The 24609-nt window shown below is 39.0% G+C and overlaps 1 protein-coding gene across 1 annotated transcript in view; it reads right to left on the reverse strand.

The window, feature by feature from the left end:
* TMC3 (transmembrane channel like 3) overlaps positions 1–24609 on the reverse strand; it is a 200215-nt gene that overhangs the window by 82160 nt on the left and 93446 nt on the right. The window contains exons 9-11 of the mRNA XM_068957990.1: positions 6410–6500; positions 5723–6152; positions 404–474 (exon numbers count right to left, since the gene is read on the reverse strand). The gene's annotated coding sequence lies outside the window, so the exon portion shown is untranslated. The remainder of the gene's footprint in view (positions 1–403; positions 475–5722; positions 6153–6409; positions 6501–24609) is intronic.

Genomic DNA, 24609 nt, shown 5'->3' on the forward strand with positions numbered 1-24609 from the left:
TGAGTGTTTAGGCCTATTTGCTAAGTGGTCTCCTCCATACCCTCATCTACGTATGGACCTAGAGCAACAGCTGTGATTGCCTGGACAAGAGTGGATCCCGAGACAAACACCTTTAAGCAAGGGCAAAACCAAGATGGAGGTAAGAGCAGATTCTGCTATGGCTGAGTTATCACCTGCTTTGTCCAGCACGTAGAATATCTAGAACCATCTGCCACCTAGAATAATTTTTACCTCTACTTCAAGAACACCATTTGCCAACTGTATATCTACAAAGACGGCTCTTAAAAATACAATACGCAATGAAAAGAACCCTTTCACTACTGAAGCAGAGGGAATTTTCTGAGTGAGAGTTTCCAGTATCAACAGACTACAGAGGTAACTACTTTGTGACAGGAGGACTTACTGATTTTGTTTGGAGATAGTTTTCTGTCAGGTTGGATGCACAGAGCAGTACTGCACAGTGACAGCTGAATCCTGCCAATGGAGAAAAAAGAAAAAAATATTAATAGGATGTTGAATCGCTAGTTCTGCATTCGCTAGTTCGACATGTTTTTCCCCTCTCTCATGCCTGTTATCTTCTCTTCTGCCAAATTTTGAGGGAGTGCTTATAAAAGATTTCGCTGAAGTGTGACAGCAGCTATGAATGATCTTAATCTTACAAATGGTCCAGCAACTGCCTAAGGGAAAGACCTTAAGTTGTCAGATGCAGAAGTCTGTATACACAAGGTCACAAATGGACTGCAATGCAAATCTAAGCAAGTACTTGCTAAGAGTTCTCAAAGTAATTTTTTCCATCAGACAGACTCTCGTTTTTCCTATTTTTATCTTTATTCCAATATCTCTTTTTGCAGACTAGGTGAAACCGAAGCCGTATATTTTGGAGATGCTTGGGTTAGCTCCATGCAGTTACCATAATCATCCTCTAATCCAGAGGACCCATGGGAAGCCAAATCACCAACCTTGAACAGAATTTTGAAATACTATCTGAGAGGATTGCAAAATACTCATTCTATGAGATTTAGCTTTTCTACAAAACAGAAGTTGTCCAGTTTTCCTTTAGAAATGAACATGCACATGTCCAAAGATGCATTTTTCCCCCCTCTCTGCTTTGCCAAAAAGAAAGATTTTAGAAGGAAAAAACAGAGATCGGCAATTTTAGTCATGCTGGAATGAACAGAAGAGTTTATGGAATAAATATATACCTTGTTCCATCCATATTTATGGAAGGATAATTGAATTTTTTGCATGAGACACCCTGATGAAATGCACTTGAGTAGGAAGCATGAAGAGTTTTATTGTTTTAATTTTTTAAGACATTTCTAATTTTTATGAGACTAAGACTGAAATATTGCACCAATTATTAGCGCATTTCCAAAGAAATCATTAGCAGTATATTTTAGCACTTATAGCAGTGAAGAGTTCAAATTAGGGTCAGATGATAGTAATGCCATGCGGGCTGTTATTAACTTCACTTTTATTGCACTCTTATAATTAGCATGTTAAAAGACAAATTCCGATGTCCACATTGAAAGAAGAAATGATATCTCCTTTAGTAATTGCCACGCTGCAGTAATCTCATTCAGATTTGCAACATTACATATGACCATGCTATGTAAGGCCTTGATCTTTTCCCATTTCTTACACCAGTTAAGACAGGATTTGGTCAGCATTTTGGGTGAGAAATTGGCAAATGCAAGCCTTGCAGGAAATAGAATTGGTAATTCAGTAGGTGGCACTCTTCCCTTGGAGTTCGTACTGTACCAAAGCATGAGCGTGTTATTAGACACCAGAGATGTTATATGATGAAGCAGATACTAAAGTGTGACCTTTAATTGCATGAGGTCAAAGATCCCAGAGTATTTCTTCCACAGTATTAGTGCTAATCACAGCATCCTGTTCAAGTTTCCCCGTCAGTAGTCACAGCCCATCACATTTCTTCCCGGCATTTCAGTAGGATTAGAATTTGCACGATTTGTGCAGTCCAATGCTGCAAATAACAAAAGGGGTGAGTTTTCCAACCAGGAGACATCTGCAGTGCAGGCTGCTCAAACCAGGACAATGCCAGAACGCGCAACCACTTCCAAAGCTTCGAGGCTCACTAGAGTAAACTCTAATGAAAAGAAAGCTTTGTCAAAACTTTTCCTTATTAGTTAATAACTCCTTGAGTGGATTCAATTTTAATTATAACTTATCACTTACGCCATAACGTTCATTCTTTTTTGGTCATTTAGGTATCGAAAGGAAAACAAAAAATCAATGTATTTTTCAATTTAACACATTCTAAAAAGACAGCCCTGATCACTTTAAACTGTAATAAGTAAATAACTTTGCAGAACGAATTATGGAAAAGTTCAAACCTCTGTCACCACATATAAGACAGGACATGCAACTAGAAATGCATGTGGTTGCTTATGCTGATGTACCTGGTGGTCTTAACGCACTCAATGAGCTATATACTAGGAACCAAATTGCCACTTAAGATTTCTGTCAATCTTTAAGCCAATTTCAATATGGCAGTTTATAATAGGCTTATTCAGAAAAAGAACAATTTTTTGCATGCAAAGCAACAATGAATAGTCATTAAAACCTTCAGCCTGTAAAGAAAGTCAGGTTGAAAACATAGCATGTCTACTTCACTAAATTCAGAGGAAAAATAATCGAGTTCTGTCTGTGTCTGCCAACTCGAAGGTAGGCAAACATCTTCAGTTTCTTGCAGGTAAGGTTCAGCAAAGCACTGATACATATAAATAATATCTGGAAGCTCTACTACATTTGTGAGTTGGGGCAAAGGAAGTCCCAGACTACGCTGTACATTGAGGATCTGTGATAAACATACAGCCAATGCAACTATGTTGAAAACATCAGATGAGGTTATTACTGGAAAGTTAACAAGGAAGTTTTTGGGTCTGCTGGAATAATTTTCTGGATAAGAAACACAGCATCAGTTTTTAAACTTATTTTTCCACAGCGTCCTCCCAACAATGGAAAAAATAAAACTAAGTGTTAAGGCCTAGTGTTCTGTTTTATTTCATCTTTAAGTGTTTTGATTTAGCATTTTGCACATCTTTTTCATGTTGTTAAGAATCTGATGTCAAAAGAATCCAGCATGCCTATTTGCAAGACAAAAATAACCAGAGTTCTTCAGCGTACGAAGCAGATCCGTTTGGAAATGAACACAGTCATATAGTCTGAAGCCAGAAGGGATGATCCCTATCATTTAGCCTAACTATTATATAGCACAAGCCAAGTTATTGGCTTCCAGTTATTTCTGCATCAGGCCTATTGTTTCAGACTGAGCTATGGCAGCTCTTTCATAAGGATGCTTAGCCTTTATCAAGGGAAGCAAGAGAGAATTTACAGAGAGAAAATATGAAGCTGTTACTGTTTCATTAGTTATTTATCTCCTCAACTAAAAAGCTATGCCTTGAGAGCTCTGCTCTCAAACCTAATTCTGACACAAGCTTTATCCCCAAACCAGCAGCCCCTCTCAGCCCCAGCCCTAACCCCCCAGCCATGCACCACTGCTGGTGCCAGCCCTCGTCACAGCGCTGATCGACATCTCCCAACAACATAACATTTCTCTCCTTCAGCTCTGAAGCCCTTACAATGACGCTAGCTTTGTCACCAGCAATTTCCATGTGCCCCAGCAGTAAAATTGTCAAGTCCTCCACTTCTGCACTTGCCTATTTTATCTCCTTAGCTCTAACCCAGCCTTGACATGAGCAGAACCCCAGAATCATCAACGCGTTTAGCCTGATGGGTGCACTCACTGTAGCACAGCTAGGCCTGCCGGAGCCAACAAGAAGCCAAACAATCCTTTCACTTCCAAACCATAGGCATAAACCTAACGTGAGCCTTCAACACAGCCCAGTGCTCCCTACTCGCTCCAGAGCGAACTTCAAGCATTTTGGCCCTAAGAAGCAGCTCTCTCTGGGCATCTTGGGGGATTTCCATGATCCAGCAAAAAGCAAGCTATTCAGCCCGTTATTTACCAGACTTTACTGCTGCGCCTAATGCAATCATTTTTCCCAGTCTTTACAGCTCTGTATGGCTTACATGCCGCACAGCAAATCACAAACCTCTCGCTTGTATTACCATTCCCTTAGTCCTGCTAGGCTTTCATTATCCACTAGTAAACCATTCCTTTTTACAAAGACCACTATACTCTAAGGTTGGCAGAGGCCCACTGCAAAACTATGAGGCTCCAAAATATATGAGAAATATGAGAAATTATGCTTTTCTCAGTCATCCCATACAGAATACATAAAATCTAGAAAAGAGATGGTATTAACAAGGGAGAATTGCCTATAGTCAATCCTTCAACAGGATCTGTGGTTTAAGACAAGAGTTTAAGATAATGGGAGCCAAAAGACCAAATTTTTTCAATAGTCATTTAGTACCAGTGGATAGTGAAGGACCAACCCATCAGTCTCCAGTAGTCAGCATAGCTCTTCTGTCCTCCTTTTCCAATCTTAATTTTAACCACTGTTCAGGTATTCCCTAACCCTTTTCTGACCATGTTCACATTTTGATAGACATACAGCTCAGATTCTGGGCCAGCAACGCAGGGGAACCAAAAGCCAAGTTTTTGCTCACCCCAAAGGAAGGCTCAAGCATTCTCCAGCTCTCTTTTTGGAAGACAACAAAGTCAAGACTTTGTTACCAGAGGTATATCAGAGCATTTTCTTATTTGAACATATCAGCACTTTTTCTAACCACGCCCTTAAGTTGCAAAACTTGACCTAAAGCACCTCACTGAGATACCAAGAAAAAGTCAACTAACTTTCTGAAATGCATCAGTTGCAGTCCCTTGGGTTCAATAGGAACTGTACAGAAACATTTGTGGAACATGCTGAAAATATCGCGTGATGATCAAAAAACTGAGGAGGTCTTTTAAGTAATTTGCTGTCCATATGCATCATCGTTATCTAATATCAACCCAGTCTTTCCCAGAGAAATCCATTTCAGGCCGTGTGCTAAGTTTGTATTTTATTAATTACACCATAGAGCAGAAAGTGCACATGTTCTACTATGCTGAACCATTTAATGTCATTTTAAGGCGATGAAATCTTTTAGATATGAAACCTTTCTAAGCACCGCAGACCTTTATGGCGGCTATGGGAAAATTACTTGGTAAAAAGGATAGAAGGAAGATCTAGGACTCCACAGGTAATCTGAAAGGTTAGCATTTCAAAAGTATTTTCTGCTTTCATAAAATAGGTAGCATTATGAAAAGCAGCAGAAAGTAGGACTTATTTATGCACTGCTACACTGATAATCTGCATTACAGCAAGTACTATATGTAAAAGAAAAGTCTGCCTCAAGCAGTACTCCTATAAAACTTTAAGTGGAAAACTGCATTTAGGAGACTGCTGGGAGGCTGGAGTAAACAATAATAATTTATGTCAGGACTTATATTGAGGATCACTGTGGCTTTTTAGCATAATGATGTTAAACAGTTTGACTTTTTATTAGTAAATAACATATTAGCAATATTTAATAATAAGTTATATTGCAGTCCTCTGTCAAATTCAACTCTAGGGAAAAAATACAATCGTTAACAATTTCCTGCCAGCTCATTTATATAAAAGATAATTTTGAAATAAAACAACTTTTGTGGTAGTTCAATTTTATGGCATACTACACTGCATGTTAAGGTGCGTTTGAAAAATTTGCAGAAATCTATAGACAGACAGTACACGTTTCATCAGAGTAGCATTACCTTTCAGTCTTTTCTGAAGCTGAGCGAAGGCCAGCAAAGTACTACCAACCAGCTGGCAGTTTCTGGAGCAGGGCTTCTTTCCTCTTCAACAAAGAGATCCCTTTACTCCTACTTAATTCATCCTCCTTTCTGTGTGTTCTTTCACTCTGATAACTTCATTTTTTTGGGATGTCTTTTTTTCCAGGTATTTCGAAACACAATACACATGATAATACATTATTTGACATGTGCTCATTATTTGACTCAGTCTCATGGAAGAGTCAGAAGAGGTCAGTGGCCTGAAGAGCCACTAACAGAGCACCGCCAGCATGCCTAATGTTGCTCAACAGTTTAACAGGATTACTGCAAGACTCCTCAAATTGTGGCTTCCAGCGTTATGCAGATCCATGAAAAATTATCTGGTCATTGTGATGGTTCTCCATATTTTCAGCTGATAGAGACAGAGAAAATAAAAAGGAGACTAAAAACAGCAAGCTAAACAAAAAAGCCAAAATATCCACTCCATTAATGTAGCTATACTGTAGCATCCCACCTCCCCCAAATCCACCTTAAGTTGATGCATACTGGAAATCCAAAAATGGTGGGCTCTAAAAATCACCATCAACTTTCAAACACAAAGCACCAATGACTGGCATTGTTTTCTAAGTATTGAACTGTTAGGATTGCTCAAGGATGGACTGATTGTACCTCTTGTCAGAAGCCTGGGTCTACTCCTACAAGTGCTGTTGATTGGAGAGGGAGGACTTTAGGTTTTGCTTCTAGAATGGCCACAGTTGTGCTTGAAAGAGACAGAGTAGAGATGCAATAAATTAATATAACTGTAACTGTAACAGTGTAATTAGGCAAGGTATAGTAGCCAGCACTGAATCCTCTTAATTCTTATAATCTATTACATATTGGCTGACTGAACATAAGAACACACTGACGCACGTCAGAAAGGCATCTGAGCACAGACGGTCAGAGAGGGCCAAAGATGCCCGTTTGCCTGAACGCTTGCTGTAGGAAACGCATCTTTTTGCTCAGCTGGAAGGTACAAATAATGATTGCCCAGTGACCAGTGGTTTTCACAGTTAACTCACACTAACTAACATTTCTGAAGGATTCGAGAAATTCAACAGAGAAAGACAACAGTAAGTGCCAGAGCAAAACCGATTTCCTATATAGAACATAAGAAATTAAATAAAAGTCTTAACACATTCAATACAGCCATTCTTTTGAACATATTTCTTCCCAAATTCAATCTATCATAGGTCTCCTCTTCATTACACTATCTTACTCATCCCACTTTCTCTTTTCCTAACTTCTTTCACTAGTTCCTTTACTAGATCCTTCTCCTCACAATAACCTTGAAATGGTAATTAGTTAGCCAAGAAGGTCATTTTATTTCTCAGTAAGTATTTCCCTGAACATTCAGTGGAAACTATACCCTCTTCCCAAACCCTAACCTCCTTGCTTTGAACCACTTCTCATCTCATCTGCTGTTCATTTTGACACTTTTTTTTTTTTTTTTTAAATACTGGACATAGCTCTTTCTCTCTTCTCCTACGCTATCTTCACAGCAGCACTAATTATTTAGCCTGTCCTTCCTAAACCTTTCCAATAATGTCTTTGATGCTGCCCTCAAAGAGTATACTCTGTATTTGAAGCTCTTTTCTTCTACTTCCAATTCTTCACCATTCTGCGCTGCTTTAGGCTCAGTACTTTCAACTATATATTTTTGCCTGATCCCCTATGCTAGTTTCAGTGTGGTCTCTCAGTTTGGTACAATTAATGCAATACATTTGCACTCCTCAGCTCAAACATGGCCTGCATTCAAAGTTTTGTACCTGCAAGTAAGGCAGTTCAGGAATGTGGGTGAAAAGCGACCTATACTATATTGCCTTTTGCCATAGAGCAGATCAACAACAGAATAGTCTGATTCTGCAATTATTCTCTTCAACTAAGAATTCAATGTTACTTTTTTACTAGAGAACACAAGCCCCGTCCTTTACCAAAAAGGACCACATTTTAATGAAGGAAAAGCAAAGTGAAATCCCATGATGGGGGACTTGTCATTTTCTTTTCACAGTGCTGGATACTGCAGGTTGGGCAAAATGGGAAAAGTTCCATGTCCTGGATGAAAGACACATGAAACATCCAATCCTCTACTTATCCCACCACACTCCTGTATTTTTATTTTTTCCCTTCCCTGCCAGAAGGCTTACCATTATTTTCACACCATCACTATGACTCTTGCTTAGGCCAGGATTAATTTTCTCTCAAACGACCACTAGAGCTGCCTTTCCCAACTCTTTCTTCCTTCACGTAGCTTAGCCAAGATACCCTCCTAAAGCCCCTCAGTAGAAACACCCTCAGTCTGGCACCAGTCAGAGGCTATATCATTTTCACCTTTCCATCCTTATATTATTCCACCCATAAGAACAAGTTTAGAAGCACGTTCTGCAATCCTGAAAATACAAATTCTTGTAATACAAAATATTTAGCACAAAGTATCGTCACTATATAAACTGTAAGCTTAATTCTTCTACAGTTGACTTTTAATACAAGTTAACAGCCACACAAACCTTTTTCCACACACCCTTCAAGTCCCTGCTATCACAATACTCCTGTATTTTTACTACTACTTCTTTTAATTTGCCGCTGTTTTCTTGCGCTGAAGTCCTGCCTCTACCTTGCCTTCTATCTACATGCAAGTCACTTTATGCAGTTCTGTAAAGCATTATCTCATTATTCTGTCTCTCACTGTTGAGCATTTTCAGACCCTCTGTGTGAAAGATGAGATATAAAAATAAATTGAATTGGAATACATGATGCTAAGTCCTGAACTTAAACAGACTGCACTCACAGTGCATATGTAATTTGACAGCTACAGGCTATACTTTCATGACATACTTCAAAAGGATTAATGTAAGGGAATTAAAGTTCTAACCATTCGCAGTAGTCAGACCTAGACATTAGACTCATGGCCATGTAATCCTAGATTGTTATTAACCAATCTGACAAAGAAAAACAGGTGATTACTAGTTACACTATACGGCAGATTCAACCTTCAAAGTTCAACGCTTCTGTAAACCTTCATGTTTTCTGTCCGCCAAGTCCAGGTAGCAGCTGTGTTAGCTGCCTTCACTAATATGACATGAGAAAGTATCTGTAAAGCCTATAGATTTCTGTCAGACAAAGACAACAACAGGATGTTTTGGAGCATTTCTAAAAAGGGAAACTGCACAGTATGTAGTTTTATGTGTCAACTTTGATAAAGCTGGACTGAATAACGGAGAAACTGTTAGCAGTTCAAATTTTCTTCTAAGGAGAAATGGGAAAGATGGAAATATTCAAGATGCAATTTGACATAAGGAATAGGGAAGACTCCAGCTGACTATTTGGGGCTCAACAGATCTACAGTATGTTCTCTCCTGCTTCTAATTTCCACTGGTAGTTCAACCAGCTTAAAATAGGGACATAGAAAAATAAGAAATTTCATGCATCCAATCCTGTAAACATGTATCATGAACATTGTCAAAATAGCAAGTATTACCTCCTATAGGAATGTTTAAAGATCTAAGATTTATAATTATTTTTGCTTCAAGGAAAAAAATAAAATACATCAATAGAAGTGGTTCCAGTTACTCTAACTTTCGTTAACTTTCATTGTGCAAAGACTGTGGTTTTAGAGCTGTGTTCCTCCATGTGGTCTTTAATCACGAAAATAAAGTAGTAGTAACCTGACATGAAGAATAAACAACTAACATTTTATACATTATTTATTCTTTAAATCACTAATAAAGATGTCATTAAGACTTGAATCCATCTGATTCAAATATAACATGAAATTGCTAATGCACCTTTCATTTTTTAATTAAATAGTAAAAGAAATGTTAGAACTAATCAAATTTTAGATTGTGAACAGATAGAATTTTCAGAGACCCTCTAAGACCTCTATAATTGTTCAGTTTCACAGAACACTTCTCTGTGCTGCCAGTAATAAGGTTTCACTTATATGCCTGCCTATTAGTCTGCTAGAAATTCATGCTCCGAGATCTACGTTAACTCTTGGCAGTAGTGAAAATTATTTTCAACTGTGGTATAGCTCAGAAACATAACCCTGCAAAAAATTCTTATTTTTAAACATCGTGCAGCAACAATATTAAGAAAATATTTGTGTGTTCCTGAATAGAGTTGTGGCAAACAGCCTTGTGTCTTTAATGATATGTTGTGCATGATCTGCTCCTTCATCATTCCATGTAGATCAAGAAGCATGATTGGGAGTTATTCCATTTGAGGATTTAGATTACAAATTACAGATATTTTTATGCAGAAAAAGCAAAACACCTGTTTCCTCTTTCTTCTTACTCAACACAGCATCAGAGAGTGATGTTTTGTTTTTTGTTCCCCACTCTAGACTCCAGTAACATAATATTGGTAAAGCTGTCTAATAACGTAGGAGGAATTTAGCAAAGTGCAACAGCAGTTTTGAAGTGGATTCAATCCTCTCATTGAACCTCCGCTAAAAATAATTTAACTTAGCTAAAGTTTGACATTTTACATCAAGCCTTCATTTAGAAGGTATTTAAACTCAGGCACATAGACTGGAAATCCTCACAGTATATAATGAGAGATCCGGAATAGAATAAATGTTTTGAAAAAGAAACAAAGAAAGGTTACGTGCAAGCTGGAAAGCACAAACATTTCTAGGAATATTTATTATAATTATCAGTCAGTGTTATATTTTAATGATCTGGCTTTAAATTGAGAAAAGCATAGAACACATGCTTATTATAAGGCAGCAGTTCCATTTATTCCACTAATATGTTGCAACCCGCTTCCATTTTATGAGCATGCACATAAAGGTATTCAGTTAACATGAATTACATATGCATGCCTGAATGTTCATGAGCCGTTCCTAATGGCTTTAGGTTACTGCAGATCTAATATCCCAAAAGTAAGTTATCCATAAGTATGCATGGAAGCAGCAAACTTAATCCTGTGCCACCTCTGTCTGTTTCTGCTTAATACTCCTGAGGAAAAGCAATTTGAAACTTCAGTTCTCGTGCTGTAAATGGGTGGTCTTTTAGTTTGCTCAAGGGCTGCTGTAAGCAACACAGGATCTTGTCTTCAGTGTCATAAGTGCCACCGAAAGATTTGTCCCACGTGCTGGATTTACATAGCCATTTGACACTTTCCCATAGAGAGGTGAAAGAACTTTGAGACATTTAGATAAGACAGACAGATGGTCTAGGGAAGGAGCATGATATAAGAGAACTATGTTTGGACAAATTATATTTAAATATGCTTGGGATTGGTAAGTACTGAAACACAACTTGAACTAGTCAGCTTCTAGATCCAATATCATTATTATTTCACTTTCTAAAACTCATTCATTTTGTAGCCTGAGTACTGAAAAGAGAAAGTTTAAGAAATTCATCTCTAAAATGAGCATTCAAGAAAACGTATACAGATTCCTGGTCCTCTACAACAACTTGGCAGATAACCTTAGCCTTAATATTGCTCTGCCCCGCATCCCCCTCCCTCTCTGCCTGACCCATAGATATAAACCAGCTGCAGAGCTGCTCTATCCTCCAAGAAGCAGACTGACAAAAGATGCTAACAGAAAGCACAAACTATAGGAATATTATATCTTTAATAGTATTATTACTAACAAAAGGTAAATTGACCTAAAAGAGACATAGACATGATATCTGAATGTATATAGGCATGATACTATGTGACCTGGATCTACATCCAAGCCGTGGCCAGCCCATTGCCACAGCCTCTCAGGCTGGACATGTGCTGGTCAGCAGTAAATTACTGCTCCCAGGAGTGAGGTGGAAAGAGTGGAAGATTTCTGTTTGCCAGAGCTGTTTCTCCAACTGAAAGCATCTCCAGACACCGACCTAGAACCATAGCCTATCCCTTTTGCATTTATTATTTCACTCTCTGATGGGATGAATAGCAGGATATTTTCTCAAGAGCTAAGAAACACCCCCTCACTCTCAGACAACGATGAATACAGATGTGAAACTGCAAAATCCCTGAACAAACATTTTCCATTATAAACTTCCTTGTACTCACAAAAACCACAGAGGGGGAGAGCGTCCCACCTCTAGAACTTGTCCTGTACAAGAGACCTGTTTTCATAGGGGTTGTCCACATAATAAAACAACTCCTTTCCTTTAAAATACAAGTAATAGTAAAACTCCTACTAAACAACCGTGGCCTCAAACCCAATATACAGCTTGTCACAAGCCAAAACAGGAATATAAAAGACCAGTCAGAAAGTTTGACTGGTGTGTGGGTGTGACAAGGAAGACAACAGAAACACCACAGGCAAGCAGATTTTTGAAAGAAAATCCAGATGTAGGCTGGGCAAATGTGGGATGCAGCACTGAGAAAATCCTAACAGAGCTTTTGGGTCTGAGTACCAGCTGAAAACAATCTCCTGTTGTTTGATCCTCCCATGCTTAAGGAAAAGGTACTTGGCACATCTTTTGAAATAAACAGGATTACATAAAAGACCTTTGTCTCTAATACCAAATTCTCCTTTTAACTGGAACAAACTTGTGAAACGGAACACTCAACTAACCTAAAAAAGGTTACAACAGCTCTTGGAAAAGCCTTCAAGTATTCTCATTAACAGCATATGCACCCTGGCAACTAGGTGGTCACTCTGTTTTGGTAGTTGAAAAAATGAAGTTTCAAATTAGAATTTTACCAGGAAACTGTAAAGACACCTATTACGAAAGGAACTCCAGGAAGTTTGATAACCAACTCACTAAATAACATTTCTGGATGGCTAGTCCATGTTGATAACTCAAGACATACAATCTATTTTCTTAAAAGTCTGATTTCTGCACATCTGTGGGATATGCTAGGTCTGATATTAAACACCAAGTAGTTTTACCACAAGATCACGCTTCTAATCAGGCAGCTATGTACATTTAAGGTAATCCTGCCACTCTAAAGCACAATCTCACTTTTCTTCGAGGAACTTGGATGGAGGAGAGATCCAAAGCCATAGTCCAAGGAATAACCCTGGATACTTCTGAGTAACACAGTGAATTATGCAGCCAGAAATTTTAATTTATTGATTATGTAACATGAAAAAAGCAAATATATTTAAAGCAAACACATGGACTTTTCCAGATAGGCTATTTGCTATGATCCAACTAACTGGTGAAATATGCTGGCAGGTGTGTTTTAAACTATACGCAAAATTTCTTTAACCATCTGCCATTTTCAATCACTGCAAAACATATACCAACAAAGATATACATAAGAAGTTATTATCAGCAATGCTTATTCCTCGGGGAAGACTTGACTCTCCCAAAACATATGACTAGATCAGCAACAGCAAGAGCAGCTCTCCAGCTTGTAAGGAGGGCAACATAGGCACTGCCTGTCTGAATACCACCAAGGGCTCATTAATTCATTTCTTTTCTCCAGCCATGCCCATGGATCAGAAGTAGGAAGAGAGAGAAAGGATAAGCATCCTGGCTAGCTTGTTTCCATGTTCAATCTCATTTGTGTGTCAAAGAATAGGCAAGAGAAGCAGAAGAGCTTACTCCGTACATACCTTTGCCATCAGGTGGCCAGGGCCCTTATTACACTTGTTAACAGCTGAGCCATCCTGTACTCTGTGGAGAGGCACCCACTCCTTCCTTTTCCTCAGCCTCATATTTCTATGTGATTTTGGAAAAGGAGCCAACTTTTCTGCCAGTTTTAATGAATTTCACCCTGAAATCAATAGAGAAATGCCCATCTATAATAGCTGCTAATTTAGTTCCTATTCTGTATCATACCAGACAGGAAGCTTCTTTAGCTCTCTTACTTTGAGGGAAATCGTAAGAAACACGAAAATGAAAAAGGGTAAGATTTATCTAGGAGGTGGCAGCCGCTAAACTGCTTCAGCTAACACAGCTGCTGACATTTCCAGCCATTCAGTGCCTTCCTCCCTGGGGAGGATAAAGCTGAAAGAAACTACTTAGTATGAAACTACTGGATGTCCATTAGAGATCATTCTAGTGGTGAAGAGGAAGAGACTCATTGGCAAAATACTCCTTGTATAAATCTAAAAACAACATTAAAAGCCATCCAAAAAAGAGGCAGTTAAATAGATTCTTTCACACAGAGAAGCAGCAGTATGGGAGGCTAAAATGGATTCTGTAGGGAAAAAAATTACCTTTGATTTAAACCACTGATAAAGAGATTTCCCAGTCGAGGTCTGCATAATGCTGAAGAGAATGATATTTTTCACACACAAAAAAAGAGATGCTGGAAAATATGATTCAAGGGAAAGCTTTAGAAGCAGATTTCAAAGAATTTGAGGGAATGGAAGATCACTTTCTTATATTACCACCTGTTATGCAGGATAACAGAAAGAAAACAGAGCGCTTTACACTAATGAAAGCTGGGATTTAAAGGTTCACTCACAAGTCAAACCATATGGAAATTCTGGCATGGTACCAACACCTCATGCAAATGAATCTTATTAAGATATTAACAGAACCATGGTTCCTTATACTAACTGAGGATACTTATACTAACTGAAGCTTCCTTGAACGTCTTCTGGAAAAAACTAACCCACAAAACGTGCTACGTGGTTTTAAGAAACAACGCTTTGTGAGGTGCCTGCCAACTGCTGTACCTTACTCTAGACATGTCTAAAGAACCGACATCCTGCTCCCTGAGGATGCTTAGCAGTAATTTCAGACTCCTTCACTATGCTGCACCGCAGTCCAGTAACCCTTCAGGAGCCAAAGCAAGGTCAGTACCCTCCATACCGTGGGCTCTGTAGAAAGTAGCGTCTTCCTCCTATAGCTCCAAACCGTCAAGCATACCTATACATTGGTCTTGTTTGGAGTTTACCTCTGAAAGGTACACACCAAACTGTACAGAGTAAGAGTGGACAAGTGCTGCATGAAGTCCTATTTTGTCTTCAAAGCAGATATCTCCTCAGTTCTGTCTTTAATTCACAGGTTATCTCCACTCTAGATATATTTTTACAGACTCAAACAAGGTGATACATTCCCTGACTTGACCAAATCTAATGGCTTGTTTCTATGTGGAGCTCACTGCCCTCTGCTTCATTTAAGTTTGGTGCATATATTGGTGCACAGTTACGTGAATTGCACTGTTTAGATTTAACACTTATGTTTCAGCTCCATCTCCTCTACCCACCACCTCCATAACTGGACAGAAAGTCAGCTCTTTTACCTAGTTATAAAAGCTGGACAGAAAAATACATCTTTTGCCTTGTTATGCAAACTTAAAGTTAAAAGCCAAATGAAAAACAGATTAGAAATAAGTAGGTATCTTTGTCAACTTCTTTGAACGCCATTTCAGCAAACTGAACAGAAACTATATATATGTGTATATATACAAGAATAAGGAGATAAGGAGAATAAGGATAAGGAAAACATTTCCATTTGGTTTCAAAAAATCTGGTTTTCCACTCCTCTGTTGAAATGAAAGCACAAGTGGCAACAACTCCACGCCCACGCTTGTTATTGCCTACTCAAGAATCAAGCGCTCTTTCAGTCAAGCCTTGATTATTGGAAAGAAAATAAACTGTCAACTGGTGAGGCTTGTTATCAAGCTGGAAAGTGAGAAAGGGTTGCTTGCTGCTGCTAGTTTGGGCATTTCATCTAAAGAGCTTTCAGAAGCATATTCTTTTGCTGGAATCCTTGAAGTAGTTCTCTTAGAGGAACAGCATCTAACCACTGCAATGAGGTCCAAGTCAAACAGCACCCCAGGCTTGGCCGTGCTAGCGTTCTCATCTCCGTAACCGAGACGATGTGGTCCAACAGAGCAGACATGGGATTCTAGAAGCTTCAGTTCTGCTCCTAGCTTGGTCAGTACTCTGTTTTTACACCATAGGAAAGTCACTTAATCTTTCTGTTCTTCAGCTTCCCCATTTGTAAGACATGACCGATACTACCCTTCTTTGATTATGTTTATTTACACAAGCTACTTTGCAACAAATTAGGTTTGATCAAACGCCAAATTAATGTTCTCTGTCCCCTGTAAATAAATAGCCTTCTCTGCGCTGTAACCCACCTCCCCTTTCTAGGCAGGGGTTGCTCTTGTATGTCTTTTTTTTTAAAGCACCTATCTCTACAATAGAACAAAGGAAGAGATTTTTTTTCAACATCACAGCTTTTTACATATCACCATATTTGTAGCATTTGTACAAACAGTGCAAATGGCCGTGATTTTTCTGACACTTTGCACCTTTAAAGTATCTGCAAGTTTCCCTACTTGTTCAGAGAAGATAGTAGAAGCAGCGTTTGCTTTGGCTTGGCAGTTTTCAAAACTGAAAACCAAATGCAGGTATTAAATAATAATGTCTAGGTGGGACCCTTCCAGAGTTACTTACTCTGTGTTAGTGAAGTGGGGAGGGGGCAGGAGAAACAGGAGAACACCAACCCAAACCCAATTGCTACACTTAAAGCACAATCCTGATACTGCAAACTGGGCCCACACAAGAGGCTGTCCCCACATTAACAGAATGAAAGGAAAAAGAGAAACACAGATACAGGTGGTTCCTGCAGTCTCTCATAAAACAGCATAACAAGACTAATCAGAGTCTGTAATAATCTTCATAGCTACCTTTCAAAAACTGAATGCCTTCAATCACTACAATTACTTCTATAACAAAGATCAAAAAGGTGTGCAGAAGACATTAGAACCACTACTCTCCTGTAGTATCAATTCATAACATCTACTTTCAGAGGAAATAAGTTAGAAAGGAAAGCAAACAGAAAGAAAGTGAAAAGAGAATGAAATGGTAATAATCCCAGAATGAAGACATGTATTCGCTCTCTTTGATGTCTGAATTAGAGCTAGGGAATCCTAATAGGACATACTTTGGTTAGGAAGTGCCACTCTGTTGAAATCCAAATATATCATGGAAAAATATCTAGTGCAAGAAACCTCCACTTAAAAACAGGCAAAGACCCAATGGAAAAAGCACCTGTTTCCTGCCAGGCTACCTCTGAGTACTGGCGAAAACTTGGGCTTCCACGGCCTTAAACTCTGGGATTACTCTAGTCTGTGAAGAGCACTGCGCTTACAGATCCTGTAGCTTTCAGGCTAGACATGAGAAAGCTGGTTGCTCTGGGATTCACTGGTGCCAAGCAACGATAACACTGTTACATTGATTCCCCAAGGATTCTCGTGCTGTCCAAACACCCTATGGCATGCAAGTGGCATTGCTGGGAAGTTAAGAAGTCCCAGAAGCCAGGGTAGCTAATTTTTACTTTGAAACAAAATAGTCTTTTGATTTTTATTGCCTCAGTTTTCAAGACATTGGAATTCTTCCCCCTCCCCCCACCAAACAGGAACATCAAGTTCCTTGCATTGCATCTGAATTGCTTGTCAAGAAGAAAACAAGCCGTCAAATATAGCTAATGCAGCTATGAAAGGGTAGTGACAGGACTAATTTATTTTGCACCAGTGGGATTTCTAGGCCATATATACTAAACATACATAGAGAAAAGGAGATATTCCCCAGTGAATATCATTCAGAGGAAATACCACCCAAGCTTTAAACTAAAGATTGGCCTGCATGCGCAGTGTTAAACAAAAGCTCCTTGGCCTGTTAGTAACTGTCACACATGTAGGAAAATCTTCTTTGCGTAAACCCCTGAAAGGCTACCATATGCTATCCCACTGAGCTTGCCACTTAGTTCCGGCTCTAGCAACAGTACTTCAGCACGGGCCCACAAATATTGGTATTCTAAAGAAGTCCGAGCGATGGGACTGGAACAAAACTATTCTGAGTGATGAGACTAATAACTCTGAAAAGATAGTAGCAGTTGCACAATGTTTCACTTAGTAGTTGGTAGCAGAACAGTCTTCAACTAGACCTATACACTGAGTGCCTACATACAAGCTAATTTTACAAGGCTGTACTAATATTAAAAATAAACCTTCTGGATAATTTAAGATTATCAACCCAGGTCAACATCCTTATTAAACAGTTAAGGTGAAAAGAGGAAACGTGACTTGCATGGACCAGATTAACACATACACAATATAGGCCAGTATCAGCATAGTACCATACACAGAACAACACAGAACAGCCCACTGAGAACAAAGACACATAACTACCACCAGATTTAGTCCAATAGATTTTTTTTATGCATGTGATTAAGTAACATTGTAAATGAAAGAATATTATTATATGCAGAAATTGGAATTCTCAGAGCTAACGCCATGCCAGTCTGCCATGCAGATATTTAGTGCAGACCTTTGTGTGGTTTAGCAAGAAGAAAGCTATGCAGCAGGTTACACCAAAGATTCCTTTATCCTGGTATCCTGTCCCTGGTAACAGCCAAAACGGACACTTAAGGAAAGCATATGAACACCAGACAAGTAAAGGCTATGCCCTGGCAATTCTCAGCAAATTTGCAGTTTAGAAACTTCCTGAGCTGGACGCTGGCCCCACATCAGTGTCTTTAATGGCTCTTTATGAACTATTCTTCCATGAATTTATCTAATCACTTCACGAAACCATTTGTATTTTGGCATCTGCAACATCCTGTAGCAATAGCTTCCACAATTTAATTATGTGTTGCCTGATCATTTCGCTTGGTTTTTGTCTAGTGAGAAATAATAAATTATCGCTATCTTTTCACTCTTTTCATGTCACTCCTGACTTTGCATAGCTCCAGTATATCTTGCTTCCCCCTCATTAGTCACTTCTCAAAACCAGAAAGACCTAGATTACCAAATCCCTTCTTGCACAGAAGCTATCACATCCCTCTGATCATCTCTGACACTTTCTTTTGCACTTATTCGCCTCCCATTACATCATTCTTGGGATGGGACAGCTGGAATTGCACAGAGTATTCAAAATGAAGTTACATCATTTATTTTATTCCAAGTGTGGAAAACATTTAGAATGCCATTTGTATAAGCCTTAATGCATTTTATAGCATGCCCCAGTTCCCTCTACTCATCTGGCACGGTATCAGATCTGTGCGCGCTCTGTCCTCAGTGTAGCTCTATGCTTTCTATCATCCCTTCACCTGTGCTCTGACAGTGTCACATCTTTCTCCTTTCCCTCATTTTCTTCTGACCTCCTATACCAGATAGGAGTTCCCTGCTCCATCTCTCTGCAAGTCTGAAAGATGCATGGTCTTTCTCCCCATATTCAAGCTCCACGCACCTTCCAAGGCTACAGGCTGCAAAACATTTACCGTTGCCTTCCCATATCCTGCTCCTCCCTGCCTCAGCTTAGCAGCTGAAGTGCCAAGTCCAGGTCCAGAAACATTCTCTGCACACTTTTTAGACATTTTAAAACAAGTTTTTATATAGCAATATACCACAAGGCATTTTTCCTTAAGTAGTAAAGCTAAATAAAACATACATACTTGCGTACGTTCCTCCTAAATGCAGGTACTTAAATTGGGCATGCAAATCGTGAGTCTAGTCATATGCACTTCTCAGCCTTATGGAGAAAGCAAGCTACCCTCAGGGACACGTTCAGCTCTTACACAGGTCAAATTACCCTTTGGAGATGCTTCAGCCTCATTGACTATATTGAGAATCTAGGACACTTATGATCCTAAATTTAACATCTCAGTTAAGTGAAATGACTCTGGGATTTCATATTTCTAGGACAAATCAATCTCGGGTTATATGAAAACAGAGCAGGGATTAAAAATCCAAGCCAAACTTGCTCCATCCCAATTCCCCCAACCCTACAGCCAACATGAAAATTTTAAAATAAAACCTATTTCCTATGTGGATTTTGCATAGCTAGAGTCAGACCATATGAAAGTTATAGGATGCTGTGCCAATCAAATTCCCAGGGTGTTGATTTCTCATGGGAATTGCCAAACAGGGTTATTCATTGAAACTTCAGCTATCAGGCTTCCACTGTCCCTACAAACCGTTACAGGATGTGCATTTCAAAAACGGTCTACTCAATATCCAAAATGCTTCCTCACAGCAAGTATTTTTCAGCACCATATAGTTGCAGTTCCAGGAAGAAGCAACAAAGCCACCAGCATCTGCAAACTCTCCTTTTGTCGAGTGTTGGCGCAGTTCTTACATCTGAATTTCATTCTTTTCTTGGCTTGCCAGTCTTCTAGTGTTACTTTAATGCAATTGCCTAGTTGTTAGCAAAACACTTATTGCCAACTGTTTCCTTGAACCAGTCTCATGCTTCAGATTGACACAATAAAACCAAACCTCAAGACACTCACACACACAAATATGCACAGAGCAATTGGCTCTAGCTAGAGCTCGTTTCATTTTTATTTTCATTTCATTTTTTTGTCATGACTGTAAACCAAAATAAACCAAACAAAAGGAGTGAAACCACAAACAGCAATTTCATGTAAGACTTCAGTCAAAGTCTCCAAGGAGAAAAGCTGCTCAGTTTCTAAGCAAGGGGAACCTAATCTTTCATCAACATTTCTATAACCCCATCATAGCCTAGAATGCACTTGCTCTAGTGCTCTGTAATTCTTGTTATAGGGTGAGGTTCCATAGGAAAGTTAAGGCAAACTGTTTATAACTTCCTCTTAAACAGAATGACAGGCAAAGGATGAAAAGAGAAGCCTAAATTGGTCAAAGCAGGAGCCAAGGAGCTTTGCCTTGCAATACTTAATTTGTGAACACAGAAGCATTCAGTAAAAACTCAAGATCAAAGATGTTCATTCCAATTAGAGTGATCATCCAAAATGCCTCCAGACAGATGCTACATGAGAATGTTTACCATTCCTATAATTTGGATATGAAGATAGACTATTCCTTTTCCCTAGCTTCTCTAGGACTACCTTACCTATCTGCTACTTGTTTACACAGCAGGTCTTTTTGTCATTACTGTGTGCTACACTTGATTTGCTCAGACGCTTACCATACATCCCAAAGCTTAATTCAGGAAAAAAAAAATACTTAATGTTTTTCCATGTCCCTTTTCCAAATGGATGTAGTTAATTTTACTTTACTATTGCTTCTTGCCAAAGGGAATTTGTAGCAGAAATATGTGCTCAAAATGAGGCTGAATTATTCAGTTTATCCACAGAACAAGTAATGGTAACGCAACCTTACCCAGTATACCAGTCCTAGAAGGCTTCCTTGAAGGGCATAGAATGGCAATTCTCAGTGTGTCTTCAGCTGCCCTTATTACTGTGACAGCAAATGGTGATTCTTGTGACATGGGCCAATGTTTACTAGAACTTAATTCAGACAGGTCACATCATGCTGCATGTTAAAAAGCAAGAAAGGCAACATTGTTGAGAAGTGATATTATGTAAATACTACTTATGTGTTTATTAATACTGCCATATCATCAGACAAAAAGGAGAATAAGTTTTTTCATTAACTTGAAAAGATTTTTTACTTCTTTTCCAGCTTTTTTTTTTCTCTAAATTTACTTTTTTAAAATTTGCTTTGCTAACCAAACCACTAACCTATTGGCATTTAATTTAGAATAGGAAACACGATTACAAGAGAAACATGAAAGTGTGACTCCAGATTTTCTCTGCATTAGTCAGCATGGCGAACAGAGACTAATGCTAAAGAAACAAAACACTACAGGCTCACAGTAAAGGACAATGCTAGGTCACCTCGGAATAAGCAGTCAGTGCTTTGTTTTAGAGCTTGTGTAAGGCAATCAAATCCGTGATTTTTACAATCACACCACCTAACACAGAACCACCTCTGGATGTGGGACATGCAAGTCTATGCCCTGTACCTAACTGGAGATGCAGGCAATGAAGAGAACTTGTTCAGGGCATGGAGGAGACATATGATCCCCACACCTCACTGTAGATAAGCCATGATTGTCTCTAGATACAAATATTCCCTTAAGTAGCTCTTAACAGTAGAAAGATGATTGATTCACACACTGACAGCACATTATCTTCCCTGCTAATGTCTGTATATGATCTTAACTCTCGGACTCATGCCTTCACACTACACAAGAGGCCACTGGGACTCAAAAGCAGAGAAGCATGGTTTACCCTTTTGTGAAGAGTATATTTTCTCTTGATAAGTCAACAGAAAAGAAAAAAAAAACCCATACTTTCTTTCATTCCAGTTTGGAAAAGATAATTCTACCAACTCTTTGAGTTAAGTAGCACAGCATGCTATTTTATGTATCTATTTTTCCTATCCCATGCCATCACTGACAGCCTCTCATCTTAAGCTATCCTTTCTCACCCAACTTTCCAAAAAAGTCGGAACAATTCTCCCCATCTTTGTTATTCCCTGAGTCCCCTGGTCCCTTAATACCAAAATCTTGGCAAGAAGTGTTCTTTTCTCCCAGTTTTCTTGACAGATTGGCTACATTTTAGCCTATTTAGCTTTGGACAAACAAAAATATATTCCTCCTGTTTGCCATTTTGGAATGAGGTGTTTACTTGAAGGAAGAGAGGAAGGTGTGGTATTTTCTGAAATGGCTGCTCACATGTCCACGGGTATAAGAGGTTCTTTCCTTTATTTATGGACTTCCCCAATCACAGTTTAACTGGTTAAACAGATTTGGATGTGGCCTGAGAGGTCTCCCCCGCATCAGTCTTGCTCAGCATTACAGAAGGCTCACCCCTCCCAGAACAAGCCCAGCAAATTCACTTTTCAGTACTCTGAGCCTCTTCTGGGAAAGGAATAAAGGTCTAGCCTGAAAACACACACACACCGCCTGATGATGTGCTGTTCTCACAAATTCAATCCTCTCTCATCAACGCACGTCACTAGATAAAAGTTGAATTCTTGGCTGAAAACAGAGAAATATATTTTCAACTCCCTTGCCATAGCTACCCCATTTATACTGATCCAACTCTCCAAATTTAGATTTTAAAAAGCACCTCAAAAGGAATTGATGAAAAATATGTGACTTTACACACTCTGTGAACTTGCTCCCTTTTTATTAGGGGGCTGTTTCAAAAATGGTTAGGGTCAAATTCCAAGAAGCATAAAACCTAATGTTAGAAGATATGTAAGAAGAGCACGCCTTTCGTAAAGAGTATTTATAATTGGGTAGGTAAATGCATCCATCTACTGAGCAGAATAAGCATGCAGACGAAAGGGCCATACTGAAAAAACTGAAAATGTAAGCAGCACGATAGGGCTTGGAGCAGAGCTTTGGACACGCTCTTTGCGATGATTACAGCTGTGGAACTGTGCCCATCATAACAATAACTGAAGTCAGATGAGGGATGCATGTAGACAGGCCTGCTTGTACAGTCTGGCTCTCGCACACTGCACTAGATATTCATTCTGATCTCAGCAGGAAAGCATGTGTTTGTAGAGCTGGCTTGGGCTGCACAAAGTTAAACTCCTTATTAAATCTTCTAGTTGGCAGTAGTCGGCAACAACTTTCAAGCGTGCTAAAAAAGTTTATTTCTGAAATCCAGATTTATACGTGGAGTGCAGCACATGTTTCCTGAATCAATGTTTTCCCCCTCCTCCTTCCCTGTGGAGACCAGGACAGCAATTTTTCCAGAACTGTTTAAGATTAGGATTGTAGCTCTGCTTTCAGAAATTCCAATTTTTAACTGGCTAGGATTCCTGCAGTGTAACCGTTTACTATTACTAGCACTGTTCTTAATCTAAGTTTTAGTTTTAAATCAGTCTATTGTCAAGTGATGCATCTAATTCTGGACGAAGAGGCACTCTTTCAGCAAGGAAAGGTGCATCCAAACCTCTGAGGCTAAGGCTACCTAAGTGCAGACTGCTGTAGATAATTATATCTACAGAAGTGTTAATTGCTTCACATCCCAAGTTGTTTTGCATCAGACAGTAATATCTAACTGAATTTCATTATGAGATGGCATTTGCATGGCAGAGATCATTAAGTTGCTATACTTGCCCACAGTCCCTCTGAAACTGCACTGCTGAGTAAGGCAGCACCTTTGCAAAAGCCGCAAGGCAGTTCTGTACAGGGCTTTGCTTCCTTTAGATAATTATTGGTTTTTATACCAGTTTGGTGTCATTGCAATGTACTTAAGAGAAGGTCTGGCTGGTAATGTATTACTGCACTTATTTGCCTTATCAATCCCACCCATGCAAAAGGGTTACTGCTCCAGGCAACAGAAAGCACCAACACGCGCCGAACAGCTGGCTGGGAAACACGGGGGCAGGCTACGAGGGGAGGCTCCGGTGCTGAGCTCGTTTCACTAGAGCTGCTCCTTCCTGCTGCCAGGAGACCCGCTCGGCAAATAAATGTGCCTTGAACATGTGTGAGCTAATCACAGCTTTTTAAGGTTAGCTTTTAAACTCAGATTTAAATGATTTTTTTTTTTGTAATTTGTTTTAAAACATGCAAGTTCCACCTTATTTGGAAATAACCGGAACTTTTATAATCTTTTTGCCTATATTCAGGGCAGTCCTCCTTTTTCAAATATCTGGAAAACATATTTTCAGACCATCACTTAAAATCAATTTCCTATTAAAACTGATGCACATGGGAGAAAAAATATCCAAGAATTAGTTACCTTACTAACTAGATTAATTAGTAAAAACATAAGCTAGTTCTTATGACATATCAAAGCAACAGAACGCTTAACTTTCTGAAAAGTGGTAGTGGTGACTGAACTTTTGAATGCTCAGATTTAACCAGCTTGCTTCTAACTATAATCCATGATGCATCAATAAAGCCAATTTCTGTCAGAAAAACGATGGTATAGACATAAAAGTTAACATGAAAATTCTTGACAATAATGTATTTAAAATACACTGCCATGCAGTTTTTAAATTAGTCAAATTAAAAATAAACCTCAGAAAACTTGTCAGCACCTATAAACATAGACAAATTGACCCTCCTTACACACTTTCCTGCCAAAAGAAAATTACACACAAAAATGAAACTACTTTCAAACCTATCTGCCAAACCCACATGGGGAATTCAAATCACTCTATCTATAAACGTCCACTTT

Source organism: Struthio camelus, chromosome 12 (assembly GCF_040807025.1).
Source record: "Struthio camelus isolate bStrCam1 chromosome 12, bStrCam1.hap1, whole genome shotgun sequence".
Taxonomy (NCBI): domain Eukaryota; kingdom Metazoa; phylum Chordata; class Aves; order Struthioniformes; family Struthionidae; genus Struthio; species Struthio camelus.